The sequence below is a fragment of the Piliocolobus tephrosceles genome, chromosome 13 (genome assembly GCF_002776525.5).
Source record: "Piliocolobus tephrosceles isolate RC106 chromosome 13, ASM277652v3, whole genome shotgun sequence".
In the NCBI taxonomy this organism is placed as follows: Eukaryota; Metazoa; Chordata; class Mammalia; order Primates; family Cercopithecidae; genus Piliocolobus; species Piliocolobus tephrosceles.
The window spans coordinates 58,075,368-58,088,244 of NC_045446.1; the positions used below are offsets into that span (position 1 = coordinate 58,075,368).

At 39.6% G+C, this 12,877-nt stretch overlaps 1 pseudogene; it reads left to right on the forward strand.

The window, feature by feature from the left end:
- Nucleotides 1-1,004: 1,004 nt before the first annotated feature.
- Nucleotides 1,005-2,093, forward strand: LOC111524675 (annotated as a pseudogene).
- Nucleotides 2,094-12,877: the final 10,784 nt, after the last annotated feature.

Genomic DNA, 12,877 nt, shown 5'->3' on the forward strand with positions numbered 1-12,877 from the left:
TTGATTTAGCCAGCTCCTATTTATCCTCAGCCTGTAGTTTGTATACCACTTCCTTAGTGAATCCTTTCCTGAAACCTCACTTACATGTTCTCCTAGTGTATTTTCTTTTTTTCTTTCTTTTTTTTTTTTTTTTTGGACTTCATCAACTTTTTTTTTTTTTTTTTTTTTTGGGTAGGTAGCTAAATACTTTATTAAATGCAAACACAATAGACAACAGAAAAATTAAAATTTTAAAGTAAATGAACGCAATGATAAAGAGGCACCAAACTCAAGAAATAAGAAAATAGAGCTAGTATAAGGGAACTAACAGTACAACAGAAGACAATATTTAAAGGAAATAATTTTCTCGAAAATTGGAGAGGAGATCATGTCCTTGAGACAAGTAAAAGCTGTTATGTAAAATACCAGTACCAGCAACACAGATGAGCACACCTGGAAGTAAAAACATATTACAAAATTTAAAATGTATTAATCTGGCTAAAAATAATTTAAAATTCTAATACTTTGGTAGAAGATCAATCTAAGAAAGTCTGAGAGTCCACTGACAAAAATCAGGGTGGAAAAATATAAAAGAAAGTGTATAAAACAAACACATCCTTCCAAACTGGTAAATGTTTCAGAATTCTTTGAAGTGAGAGTTCTAGGCTGAGAAAACAAAGTACTTAAAGAACATAGTATATAAAATGCAAATAATGAAACACATCTTGAGTATTAAAAAATAAATTGTATGTCTTTAAAATAACTTACAGAATATTAACCGAGATTGCTTGAAATAATAGTTAAAAATAACAAGTAATTCCTTTCAACAAAATAGACACATTGGGAGACTCTACTTATCACAGAGTAATACCCATAATAAAAAATCAGTGATTGTCTTTGTATTAGTCTGTTTGCATTGCTGTAAAGGAATTCCTGAGTTGAATAATTTTTTTTTATTGTTATACTTTAAGTTCTAGGGTACATGTGCATAACATGCAGGTTTGTTACATATGTATACTTGTGCCATGCGTGTATCATTGGATGTATGTATGTGTTTGTGTGATTGATTTTTCACATCTACACAGTTGCCCAAGTGTAGTGCCTAAGATATCATAGGTCTTTAGTAAGTACTTATTGAATGAATGAAAGGAGATGGATCAGATGAGCCTTCCAACATCAGTTTTTTATATGACCTTACCACTTAAAGGTTCTAACTCTGAGTTGACCAGCATAGTGACATAAATGGATACTTGGAGAAGTAGGTGCAGATTATAGAAGGGAAAGATAAATAATTTGATCAAGAATTATTTTCCTCTTCCAAAAGGCCTCCTAACTCTTCCAACCAACTGTGAAAAAACTGCATTCATAAAAAGCAAGCCAAATGAACGCTGTCCCACATGCGCCTCATACTCCACTCCTCCTCCACAACCCCTAGCAGCAGAGCTATCATATGGATTCAGGGTTCAGCAGAACCAACATTCTCCTTTTATTACTAAGGACCTCCTACTGGCCTTCATGGTCTATGACAGGTTTGTGGCCATTTGTCATCCTCTGAAATACATGACTCTCATGAGCCCAAGAGTCTGCTGGCTCATGGTGCCACATCCTGGATCCTGGCATTCCAGAGTGCTCTAGGACATGCTATTTACACCATGCACTTCCCTTTCTGCCTGTCCTGGGAAATCAGTCATCTGCTCTGGGAGATCCTACGCTTGCTGAAGTTGGCCTGTGCTGACACTTCCAGGTATGAGCTTATAATATACGTGACAGGTGTGACTTTCCTCTTGCTCCCCATTTCTGCCATTGTGGCCTCCTACATACTAATCCTATTCACTGTGCTTCATATACCATCAAATGAGGGGAGGAAGAAAGCCCTTGTCACCTGCTCTTCCCACCTGACTGTGGTAGGGATGTTCTATGGAGCTGCCACATTCATGTATGTCTTGCCCAGTTCCTTCCACAGCCCCAAACAAGACAACATCATCTCTGTTTTCTACACAATTGTCACTCCAGCCCTGAATCCGCTCATCTACAGCCTGAAGAATTAGGAGGTCATGGAGAGCTTGAAGAGGGTCCTGGGAAAATACAGGCTGCTGGCACATTCCACACTCTAGGGAAGGGTCATGGCTTGCCTCTCACCATTCCTCCTTCAAATAAAAATCTCTACTCACTCATTGCTGCTCCAAATAAAATTTTCAACCCACTCATTCTTTAATACTATATTCTGAGATGATACTTAAATTTTACTTGTATTTTAAACTGTGCATCTGGTGTGTACAATGACCTTGAGATAAACTCATTTGGCACTCATTCTGACTTTGGAAACCCATGTTATAAAATAACCAGTTTGGGAGAAAAGCCTTGAATGGGTGTTGTAGACTCACTCTGCGGTAGGGCATCTTCCTGACACTTTACCAAGTAGACATGGTAGGGGATTAGCTTTCCATTTATTTTTAATTTTATTTTTAATTATACTTTAAGTTCTAGGGTACATGTGCACAACGTGCAGGTTTGTTACATAGGTATACATGTGCCATGTTGGTGTGCTGCACCCATTAACTTGTCTTTACATTAGGTATATCTCCTAATGCTATCCCTCCCCCCACCCCACCTCAAAACCGGCCCCAATGTGTGATGTTCCCCTTCCTGTGTCCAAGTGTTCTCATTGTTCAATTCCCACCTATAAGTGAGACTATGTGGTGTTTGGTTTTCTGTTCTTGCGATAGCTTGCTGAGAATGATGGTTTCCAGCTGCATCCATGTCCCTGCAAAGGAGATGAACCCATCCTTTTTTATGGCTGCATAGCATTCCATGGTGTATATGTGCCACATTTTCTTCATCCAGTCTATCACTGATGGACATTTGGGTTGGTTCCAAGTCTTTGCTATTGTGAATTGTGCCGCAGTAAACATGCATGCACATGTGTCTTTATAGCAGCATGACTTATAATCCTTTGAGTATACACCTAGTAATGGGATGGCTGGGTGAAATTGTATTTCTAGTTCTAGATCCTTGAGGAATTGCCACACTGTCTTCCACAATGGTTGAACTAGTTTACAGTCCCACCAACAGTGTAAAAGTGTTCCTGTTTCTCCACATCCTCTCCAGCACCTGTTGTTTCCTGACTTTTTAATGATCGCCATTCTAACTGGTGTGAGATGGTATCTCATCCTGGTTTTGATTTGCATTTCTCTGATGACAAGTAATGATAAGGATTTTTTCATGTGTCTGTTGGATTCATAAATATCTTCTTTGGAGAAGTATCTGTTCATATCCTTTGCCCACTTTTTGATTAGGTTGTTTGTTTTTTTCTTGTAAATTTGTTTAAGTTCTTTGTAGATTCTGTATATTAGCCCTTTGTCAGATGAGTAGATTGCAAAAATTTTCTCTCATTCTGTAGGTTGCCTGTTCACTCTGATGGTAATTTCTTTTGCTGTGCAGAAGCTCTTTAGTTTAATTAGATCCCATTTGTCAATTTTGGCTTTTGTTGCCATTGCTTTTGGTATTTTAGACATGAAGTCCTTGCCCATGCCTATGTCCTGAATGGTATTACCTAGGTTTTCTTCTGGGTTTTTTATGGTTTGAGGTCTAACATGTAAGTCTTTAATCCATCTTGAATTAATTTTTGTATAAGGTGTAAGGAAGGGATCCAGTTACAGCTTTTTGTGGATGGCTAACCAGATTTCCCAGCACCATTTATTCAATAGGGAATCCTTTCCCCATTTCTGGTTTTTGTCAGGTTTGTCAAAGATCAGATGGTTGTAGATTTGTGGTATTATTTCTGAGGGCTCTGTTATGTTCCATTGGTCTATATCGCTGTTTTGGTACCAGTACCATGTTGTTTTGGCTACAGTAGCCTTGTAGTATAGTTTCAAGTCAGGTAAGGGGATGTCTCCATCTTTGTTCTTTTGTCTTAGGATTGTCTTAGCAATGTGGGCTTTTTGATTCTATATGAACTTTAAAGTAGTTTTTTCCAATTCTGTGAAGAAAGTCATGTGTATGTTAATGGGAATGGCACTGAATCTATAAATTACCTTGGTCAGTATGGCCATTTTCATGACATTTATTCTTCCTATTCATGAGCATGGAATGTTCTTCCATTTGTTTGTGTCCTCTTTTATTTTGTTGAGCAATGGTTTGTAGTTCTCCTTGAAGAGGTCCTTCATATCCCTTGTAAGTTGGATTCCTAGGTATTTTATTCTCTTTGAAGCAATTGTGAATGGGAGTTCACTCATGATTTGGCTCTCTATTTGTCTGTTATTGGTGTATAGGAATGCTTGTGATTTTTGCACATTAATTTTGTATCCTGAGACATTGCTGAAGTTGCTTATCAGCTTAAGGAGATTTGGGGCTGAGATGATGGGGTTTTCTAAATATACAATCATGTCATCTGCAAACAAGGACAATTTGACTTCTTCTTTGCCTAATTGAATACCCTTTATTTCTTTCTGCTGCCTGATTGCCCTGGCCAGAACTTCCAACACTATGTTAAATAGGAGTGGTGAGAGAGGCCATCCCCGTCTTGTGCAGGTTTTTAAGGGGAATGCTTCCAGTTTTTGCCCATTCAGTATGATATTGACTGTGGGTTTGTCATAAATAGCTCTGATTATTTTGAGTTACATTCCATCAATACTGAATTTATTGAGAGTTTTTAGCATGAAGGGCTGTTGAATTTTGTCAAAGGCCTTTTCTGTACCTATTGAGATAATCATGTGGTTTTTGTCTTTAGTTCTGTTTACACGCTGGAATACATTTATTGATTTGCATATGTTGAACCAGCCTTGCATCCCATTGATAAAGCCCTCTCGATCATAGTGGATAAGCTTTTTGATGTGCTGCTGCATTTGGTTTGCCAGTATTTTATTGAGGATTCTGCATCAATGTTCATCAGGAATATTGGTCTAAAATCCTCTTTTTTTGTTGTGCCTCTGCCAGGCTTTGGTATCAGGATGATGTTGGCATCATAAAATGAGTTAGGGAGCATTCCCTCTTTTTCTATTGGTTGGAATAGTTTCAGAAGGAATGGTACCCACTCCGCTGCACCTCTGGTAGAATTCAGCTGTGAATCTGTCTGGTCCTGGACTTATTTTGGTTGGTAGGCTATTAATTATTGCCTCAATTTCAGAGCTTTTTATTGGTCTATTCAGGGACTCCACTACTTCCTGGTTTAGTCTTGGGAGAGTGTGTGTGTCCAGGAATTAATCCATTTCTTCTAGATTTTATAGTTTATTTGCGTAGAGGTGTTTATAGTATTCTCGGATAGTAGTTTGTATTTCTGTGATATCAGTGGTGATATCCTCTTTATCATTTTTATTGCATCTATTTGATTCTGCACTCTTTTCTTCTTTATTAATCTTGCTAGTGGTCTATCAATTTTGTTGATCTTTTCAAAAAAAAAAAAACAGCTCCTGGATTCATTGATTTTTTGAAGGGTTTTTTTGTGTCTCTATCTCCTTCAGTTCTGTTCTGATCTTAGTTATTTCTTGCCTTCTGCTAGCTTTTGAATTTGTTTGCTCTTGCTTCTCTGCTTCTTTTAATTGTGATGTTAGGGTATCAATTTTAGATATTTCCTGCTTTCTCTTGTGGGCATTTAGTGCTATAAATTTCCCTCTACACACTGCTTTAAATGTGTCCCAGATATTCTGGTATGTTGTATCTTTGTTCTCATTGGTTTCAAAGGGCATCTTTATTTCTGCCTTCTTTTTGTTATCTACCCAGTAGTCATTCAGGAGCATGTTGTTCAGTTTCCATGTAGTTGGGTGGGTTTTGAGTGAGTTTCTTAATCTTGAGCCCTAGTTTGATTGCACTGTGGTCTGAGAGACAGTTTGTTATAATTTATGTTCTTTTACATTTGCTGAGGAGTGCTTTACTTCCAATTACGTGGTCAATTTTGGAATAAGTGTGATGTGGTGCTGAGAAGAATGTATATTCTGTTGATTTGGGGTGGAGACTTCTGTAGATGTCTATTAGGTCCACTTGGTGCAGACTTGAGTTCAATTCCTGGATATTCTTGTTAACTTTCTATCTCGTTGATCTGTCTAATGATGACAGTGGGGTGTTAAAGTCTCCCATTATTATTGTGTGGGAGTCTCAGTCTATTTGTAAGTCTCTAAGGACTTGCTTTATGTATCTGGGTGCTCCCATACTGGGTGCATATATATTTAGGATAGTTAGCTCTTCTTGTTGAATTGATCCATTTACCATTATGTAATGGCCTTCTTTGTCTCTTTTGATCTTTGTTGGTTTAAAGTCTATTTTATCAGAGACTAGGATTGCAACCCCTGCCTTTCTTAGTTTTCTATTTGCTTGGTGGCTCTTCGTCTATCCCTTTATTTTGAGCCTCTGTGTGTCTCTGCACGTGGGATGGGTCTCCTTAATACAGCACATTGATGGGTCTTGACTCTTTATCCAATTTGCCAGTCTGTGTCTTTTAATTGGAGCATTTAGCCCATTGACATTTAAGTTTACTATTGTTATGTGTGAATTTGACTCTGTCATTATGATGTTAGCTGGTTATTTTGCTCATTAGTTGATACAGTTTCTTTCTAGCATCAATGGCCATTACAATTTGGCATGTTTTTGCAGTGGCTGGTACCAGTTGTTCCTTTCCATGTTTGGTGCTTCCTTCAGAATCTCTTGTAGGGCAGGCCTGGTGATGACAAAATCTCTCAGCATTTGCTTGTCTGTAAAGGATTTTATTTCTCTTTCACTTACGAAGCTTAGTTTGGCTGGATATGAAATTCTGGGTTGAAAATTCTTTTCTTTAAGAATATTGAATATTAGCCCCCACTCTCTTCTGGCTTGTAGAGGTTCTGCTGAGAGATCTGCTGTTAGTCTAATGGGTTTCCCTTTGTGGGTAACCCGACCTTTCTCTCTGGTTGTCCTTAACATTTTTTCCTTCATTTCAACTTTGGTGAATCTGACAATTATGTGTCTTGGAGTTGCTCTTCTAGAGGAGTATCTTTGTGGCATTCTCTGTATTTCCTGAATTTGAATGTTGGCCTGCCTTGCTAGGTTGGGGAAGTTCTTCTGGATAATATCCTGCAGAGTGTTTTCCAACTTGGTTCCATTCTCCCCATCACTTTCAGGCACACCAATCAGATGTAGATTTGGTCTTTTCACATAGTCCCATATTTCTTGCAGGTTTTGTTTCTTTCATTTTACTCTTTTTTCTCTAAACTACTCTTCTCACTTCATTTCATTCATTGGATCTTCAGTCACTGATACCCTTTCTTCCAGTTGATCAAATCAGTTATTGAAGCTTGTGCATTTGTCACGTAGTTCTCGTGCCATGGCTGGCAGCTCCATCAGGTCATTTAAGGACTTCTCTGCATTGGTTATTCTAGTTAGCCATTCAACTAATCTTTTTTCAAGGTTTTTAGCTTCTTTGTGATGGGTTTGAACTTCCTTCTTTAGCTTGGAAAAGTTTGATCATCTGAAGCCTTCTTCTCTCAACTCATTAAAGTCATTTTCCATTCAGCTTTGTTCCATTGCTGATGAGGAGCTGTTTTCCCTTGGAGGGGGAGAGGTGCTCTGATTTTTAGAATTTTCCACTTTTCTGCTCTATTTTTTCCCCATCTTTGTGGTTTTATCTACCTTTGGTCTTTGATGATGGTGATGTTCAGATGGGGTTTTGGTGTGGATGCCCTTTCTGTTTGTTAGTTTTCCTTCTAACAGTCAGGACCCTCAGCTGCAGGTCTGTTGGGATTTCCTGGAGGTCCACTCCAGACCCTGTTTGCCTGGATATCAGCAGCGGAGGCTGCAGAACAGCAAATATTGCTGAACAGCAAATGGTACTGCCTGATCATTCCTCTAGAAGCTTCATCTCAGAGGGGTACCTGGCCATGTGAAGTGTCAATCTGCCCCTACTTGGGGATACCTCCCAGTTAGGCTACTCAGAGTCCCATCTGAGGAGGCAGTCTGTCCCTTCTCAGATCTCAAACTCCATGCTGGAAGAACCACTACTCTCTTCAAAGCTCAGTTGGAAATGCAGAAATCACCTGTTTTCTGCATCACTAATGCTGGGAGTTGTAGACTGGAGCTGTTCCTATTCGACCATCTTGGAACCCTCTAGCTTTCCATTTTAACATCATGTAGAAGTGAAAAGCAGCCGTAGTTTTGGACTGACCAAATTCCAATAGCCTCTCAGCATCAGAAGAAGACTACTCCTTTTGAAGAAGATTCTTAAACTATTAATAGAGAGAAGAATTTTCAGATGATATATTAGACTCCATGTGTACTAAGTAGATGGTTGTTGGAGCAGTTAGTGAAATGAACAAGAGTTATGTGACTGCATTTGTACTCCAGACCTGAAGAGACCTTCACATTGGTTGCTTGAGTAATGATAAATAATTACATAAGAATGGAGTTGGGTGCAAGAGCTCATGCCTGTAATCCTAGAACTTTGGGAGGCCAAGGCAGGGGGATCACCTGAGGTAAGGAGTTTGAGACCAGCCTGGCCAACATGGTGAAACCTGGTATCTACTAAAATTACAAAAATTAACCAGGCATAGTGTCAGGAACCTGTAATCCCAGCTACTGAGGAGGCTGAGGCAGGAGAATTGCTTGACCCTGGGAGGTGGAGTTCTCAGTGAGCCAAGATCGCACCACTGCACTCCAGCCTGAGTGACAGAGAAAGACTTCGTCTCAATAAATAAATGAATAAATAAGCAAATAAATAGAATGGAAAAGTGGAAAAGGATAAAGAACAATATTCCTACTTGGAAATTTGACAGTCTTTGTGAAAATGCACAGTTTTACATTGCCTAAAGTTAAAACTAAAATAAAGAATGAGGGGATTCCATTCCAAGATGGCCAAAAAGGAATAATTCCGATCTGCAGCTCCCAGCATGATAGACGCACAAGTCGATGATTTCTGCATTTCCAACTGGGGTGCCTGGTTCATCTCACTGGGACTGGTTGGAGAGTGGGTACAGCCCATGGAGTGTGAGCCAAAGCAGGGCGGGGCATCACCTCACCTAGGAAGCACAAGGGATTGGTGAATTTGCCTTTTCTAGCCAAGGGGAGTTGTGACAGACCATACCTGGAATATCAGGACACTCCCACCAAAATACTGCACTTTTCCAATGGTCTTAGCAAACAGGACATCAGGAGATGATGTCCCGTGCCTAGCTCAGTGGGTCCCATGCCCACAGAGCCTTGCTCACTGCTAGCACAGAAGTCTTACATCAACCTGCGAGGCAGCAGCCAGGCAGGGGGAGGGGTGTCCACCATCGCTGAAGCTTGAGCAGAGAAAGAAAGCAGCTGGGGAAGCTCAAACTGGGTGGAGCCCACCACAGGTCTGCAAGACCAGCTGCCTCTGTAGACCCCACCTTTGGGGGCAGGGCACAGCTGAGCAAAAGGCAGCAGGAACTTCTGCAGACTTAAACGTACCTAACTGACAGCTCTGAAGAGAGGAGTAGTTCTACCAGTATGGTGTTTGAGCTCTGAAAATGAAGAGACTGCCTCCTCAAGTGGATCCCTGACCCCTGTGCAACCTAACTGGGAAACACCTCCCAGCAGGGACCAAATGACACCTCATACAGGCAGGTGACACTCTGGGACAAAGCTTCCAGAGGAAGGACCAGGCAGAAATATTTGCTATTCTGAAATATTTGCTGTTCTGCAGCCGCTGCTGATGATACCCAGGCAAACAGGGTTTGGAGTGGACCTCCAGCAAAGTCCAACAGACCTGCAACTGGGGGACCTGACTCTTACAAGGAAGACTAACAAACAGAAAAGAATGGCATCAACATCAACAAAAAAGACATCCACACCAAAACCCCATCTGTAGGTCACCAACATCAAAGACCAAAGGTAGATAAAACCACAAAGATGGGAAGAAACTAGAGCAGAAAAGCAGAAAATTTCAAAAACCAGAGCACGCCTTCTCCTCCAAAGATCACAGCTCCTCATCAGTAATGGAACAAAGCTGGAAGGATGGAGAATGACTTCGATGAGCTGAAAGAAATAGGCTTCAGAAGTTCGGTAATAACAAACTTCTCCCAGCTAAAGTAGGATGTTCTAACCCATTGCAAGGAAGCTAAGAACCTTGAAAAAAGATTAGACAAATGGAAACTCAAATAAACAGTGTAGAGAAGACCTTAAATGACCTGTTGGAGCTGAAAACCATGGCATGAGAACTACATGCTGCATGCACAAACTACTGAAGCCAATTCCATCAAGTGGAGAAAGGGAATCAGTAATTGAGGATCAAATTAATGAAAAAAAGTTAGAAGAGAAGTTTAGAGAAAAAAGGAGTAAAAGAAATAAACAAAGCCTCCAAGAAATATGGGACTATGTGAAAAGATCAAATCTATATTTGATTGGTGTTCCTGAAAGTAACGGGGAGAATGGAACCAAGTTGAAAAATACTCTTCAGGATATTATCCAGGAGAAATTTCCCAACCTAGCAAGGCAGGCCAACATTCATATTCAGGAAATACAGAGAATGCCACAAAGATACTCCTCTAGAAGAGCAATCCCAAGACACATAATTGTCATATTCACCAAAATTGAAATGAAGGAGAAAATGTTAAGGGCAACCAGAAAGGTCACATTACCCACAAAGGGAAGCCCATAAGACTAACAGCAGATCTCTCAGCAGAAACTCCACAAGCCAGAAGAGAGTGGGGCCAATATTCAACATTCTTAAAGAAAAGAATTTTCAACCCAGAATTTCATATCCAGCCAAACTAAGCTTCATAAGTGAAGGAGAAACAAAATCCTTAACAGACAAGCAAATGCTGAGAGAAACTGCATCAACTAACAGGCAAAATAACCAGCTAACATCATAATGACAGGATCAAATTCACACATCACAATAGTAACCTTAAATGTCAATGGGCTGAATGCCCCAATTAAATAAAACACAGGGACTGGAAAACTGGAGAGTCAAGACCCATCAGTGTGCTGTATTCAGGAGACCCATCTCACATGCAGAGACACACATAGGCTCAAAATAAAGGGATAGAGGAAGATCTACCAAGCAATTGGAAAGCAAAAAATAAAAAGCAGTGGTTGCAATCCTACTATCTGATAAAACAGACTTTAAGCCAAAAAAGATCAAAAGAGACAAAGAAGGCCATTACATAATGGTAAATGGATCAATTCAACAAGAAGAGCTAACTATCCTAAATACATATTTACCCCATTCAGGAGCACCCAGATTCATAAAGCAAGTCCTTAGAGACCAACAAAGATATTTAGACTCCCACACAATAATAATGGGAGACTTTAACACCCCACTGTCAATATTAGGCAGACCAACGAGACAGAAAGTTAACAAGGATATCCAGGACTTGAACTCAGCTCCGCACCAAACAGACCTAACAGACATCTACAGAACTCTCCACCCCAAATCAACAGAATATACATTATTCTCTGCACCATATCACACTTATTCCAAAATTGACCACATAGTTGGAAGTAAAGCACTCCTCAGCAAATGTAAAAGAACAGAAATCACAAAAAACTGTCTCTCAGACCACACTGCAGTCAAATTAGAACTCAGGATTAAGAAACTCACTCAAAACCCACCCAACTACATGGAAGGTGAACAAGCTGCTCCTGAATCACTACTTTGTACATAACGAAATGAAAGCAGAAATAAAGATGTTCTTTGAAACAAATGAGAACAAAGACACAATGTACCAGAATCTCTGGGACACATTTAAAGCAGTATGTAGAGGGAAATTCATAGCACTAAATGCACACAAGAGAAGCAGAAAAGATCTAAAATCTACACCCTAACATCACAATTAAAAAAACTAGAGAAGCAAGAGCAAACACATTCAAAAGCTAGCAGAAGGCAAGAAATAACTAAGATCAGAGCAGAATGGAAGGAGATAGAGACACAAAAAAACTCTTCAAAAAATCAATGAATCCAGGAGCTGGTTTTTTGAAAAGATCAGCAAAATTGATAGACCACTAGCAAGACTAATAAAGCAGAAAAGACAGAAGAATCAAACAGACACAATAAAAGATAAAGGGATATCACCACCAATCCCACAGACATACAAATTGCCATCAGAGAATACTATAAACACCTCTACACAAATAAACTAGAAAATCTAGAATAAATTGATAAATTCCTGGACACATACACGCTCCTAAGACTAAACCAGGAAGAAGTTGAATCTCTGAATAGACCAATCAAGGGGTCTGAAATTGAGGCAAAAATTGAGATTTTCCAACCAAAAAACGTCCAGGACCAGACAGATTCACAGCTGAATTCTACCAGAGGTGAAAAGAGGAGTGGGTACCATTCCTTCTGAAACTATTCCAATCAATAGAAAAGGAGGGAATTCTCCCTAACTCATTTTATGAGGCCAACATCATCCTGATACCAAAGCCTGGCAGAGACGCAACAAAAAAAGAGAATATTAGACAAATACCCTTGATGAACATCGATGCAAAAATCCTCAATAAAATACTGGCAAACCGAATCCAGCAACACATCAAAAAGCTTATCCACCATGATCAAGTGGGCTTCATCCCTGGGATGCAAGGCTGGTTCAACATATGCAAATCAATAAACATAATCCATCACATAAACAGAACCAAAGACAAAAACGACATGATAATCTCAATAGATGCAGAAAAGGCCTTCAACAAAATTCAACAGCCCTTCAGGCTAAAAACTCTCAATAAACTATGTATTTATGGAATGTATCTCAAAATAATAAGAGCTATCTATGACAAACCCACAGTCAATATCATACTGAATGGGCAAAAACTGGAAGCATTCCCCTTGAAAACTGGCATAAAACAGGGATACCCTCTCTCACCACTCCTATTCAACATAGTGTTGGAAGTTCTGGCCAGGGCAGTCAGGCAGGAGAAAGAAATAAAGTGTATTCCATTAGGAAAAGAGGAAGCCAAATTGTCCCTATTTGCA